Consider the following 2,859-nt stretch of genomic DNA (forward strand, 5'->3'; position numbering starts at 1 on the left):
CCAACTTGAGTGTATAATATTTATATTTATACCTTTTTATTTTACCTTTTCATTTTTAAATGTTTTTTTCCCTTCTATTTCACAATTAAATAAACGTATGTTTTAATTCCATGTTGTCGTACAAAACAAACACGTTATTTCACGTGCAATTAAATGCACAAACAATGGGTCGAAAAATATTATATAACTCAAAAACATATCTTTATAAATATATCAAACTTTTATGTTTTTCCTTTTGCAATATCCTATTCATAATTTAAAATATATGGCATGAAGATAGATATAAATAATAATATATTTAACATGTGTGTCAAAATCACGAGAAAGCGTGTTTAGAAAATCAACATGTGTTTCTCCCTTTTGCTTTTGATACATTTGGGTTTCTGGCCCCGGAGGCTGTGAATTTTCTAAACAGGGTTCAACGTGTCGTACGTTATACTTTTTCGTCTTCTACGACCCAACGCTTTGTTTTTAGTAGAATTGGATTTGCTATTCAAAAAGTGGTTGCAGCGCAGTTTGTTGTCCGTTTGCCTACCAATCTATTGTAATCCTTTTGATTTTAATGTGAAATAGCAGAAGGGATTATTCTTACTAAAAAGAATGCTTATATTTTTTCATTATTCAATAAGAAACATATTTGAGTGAGGTGATCACAATTTGTTGTGGTTCTTGTACTATTTACCAAAGAAATTTAAGAGAAGGAATCCAGAGTAGAAAATAGAGAGAACACTTTTTAATTTAGTTCATTTATAAACTCAAACATAACCTTGTACCATTTTTATAGGCTTACAAATAAAAGAAAGTGACAAAAAAGAAAACCATCAACATACATCCACCAACTCACTAACCCACTATTCTAAAACCAACAATAAACAAAATAGGAGAACAACAGAATGCAGTAAATAATGGATCAATGCATCATGGTGTTACGTGACACATATCATATATACATTGTGCTTAAAATCCAAATAAAAAATCCCCATACCATGCTTAAGCTTTGCAAAATAACCTCTAAAAAATAAATTCATTTAATTTGTATGCAATTATCATTTGTGGGACAATTTGATATCAACGGATAGATGCATGTTAGCTTATTTATTTATGTTCCAACTATTCAAGTATAAAGTACAAAAAGTAAAAAAGAAAAGCAATAAATTATGCATGTGACCAACATTATAAATACTTGAAAGATACATGATATTATTATGTTATATAATATCTTGTCAAGAAATGATACTATGTATTGAGTGCAGTATGCATGTATGTATAGTTCTGAAAAAGAAACAAAAAGCCAGCAGTCACAATATTATTAAAGCTGTATCCACCCCATTTCCCTCCATAACCCCAACACCCTCACTCTATATATCCATCTATCCTCATCTTCACTTATCTCACACTCAAAATGACTATTTTACCCTTCACCTGCATTATCTTCTTGATCTTGATTTCTGCCATTGCTGCAACTTCTGCACCCAGTGTACAAACTCTTAACACAAATCAACAACACCCAGATGATAAAGATTACACCTTTATTAACCCAAAGATTGCACCTAAAGTTTTTACTGATTCCAAGAAATTTGAAGGCTCATCGGATCTTGTTAATCTCCGGTACCATATGGGTCCGGTGCTGTCTTCTCCGATTAATATTTATCTCATTTGGTACGGCAAGTGGGCCCCTACTCAAATGCTGTTGATCAAAGACTTTATATTATCCATCTCCGCCACCAACCGCCGTGCAGCGCCGCCGCCGTCCGTCGCTGACTGGTGGCAGACGGTTACCCTTTACACTGACCAAACAAATGCCAACATATCACGGTCGGTTCTCATCGCCGGAGAATATTCCGACAGGAAGTACACCCATGGGACCCACCTCACCCGACTCACAATCCAAGACGTCATCGCGTCGTCAGTAAAGTCAGCCCCGTTCCCTGTTAATCACAGGAACGGGGTTTACCTTGTACTGACGTCGGTTGACGTGACAGTTGAGGATTTTTGTCGGGCAGTGTGTGGGTTCCACTACTTTACTTTCCCATCTAAAGTAGGGTACACGTTACCCTATGCCTGGGTGGGGAATTCCGGAAAACAGTGCCCCGAAGTCTGTGCGTACCCGTTTGCTGTCCCTGCGTATATGCGTGGGGGCGGGCCGGGTACGTTGAAGTCGCCCAATGGGGATGTTGGGGTTGATGGGATGATTAGTGTAATCGGCCACGAATTGGCCGAGTTGTCATCGAACCCGTTGGTGAATGCGTGGTATGCGGGGGAAGATCCGACCGCGCCCACGGAGATTGGGGATTTGTGTGAGGGGTTATACGGGTCGGGTGGTGGAGGTGGGTACATTGGGGAAGTTATGAAAGACGGGTCGGGTCGGACTTATAACATGAATGGGAGAAGGGGTAGAAAGTTTATGGTACAGTGGATATGGAGCCCCGTATTGAAGGCATGTGCTGGGCCCAATGCTAAAGATTGATTGGTGGTATCATAATAATGTAATATGCATTAAGGGTTGTAGCATATGAATGAGGAGTGGTACATACACATGGGGAGATGATAAATCTTTTATGATGAAGAAAAGCCTAAAACTAAGGGGAAAGGAAGGATGGATTGATGAGAGTTGGAGGGGAAGTTATGTGTTTCTTAATTTGATTAATAGGTTTTATTTTATATAATTTGAATTTTAACTTATTTTTATATAAAAAAAATCCTTTTTATTTTTTATATAAAAAAAACACTTGTTGATGTTAGAAGTTTAAATTGTTGATTGCTTTTTCCTTCCAAAGGTTAATGCTGATGATTAATCATTTTGGTAGTGTTTGGTATGTAGGAATGATAGGGGGAATGGAATGATTCATTATATAGGAA

At 37.1% G+C, this 2,859-nt stretch overlaps 1 pseudogene; it reads left to right on the forward strand.

The window, feature by feature from the left end:
- Positions 1-1,266: 1,266 nt before the first annotated feature.
- LOC143583481 (protein EXORDIUM-like 5 pseudogene) lies at positions 1,267-2,467 on the forward strand (annotated as a pseudogene).
- Positions 2,468-2,859: the final 392 nt, after the last annotated feature.

This window comes from Bidens hawaiensis, unplaced genomic scaffold (assembly GCF_021521415.1).
Source record: "Bidens hawaiensis isolate Kalapana, Puna unplaced genomic scaffold, B.hawaiensis_p1.1 tig00032410_1, whole genome shotgun sequence".
Classification (NCBI taxonomy): Eukaryota; Viridiplantae; Streptophyta; class Magnoliopsida; order Asterales; family Asteraceae; genus Bidens; species Bidens hawaiensis.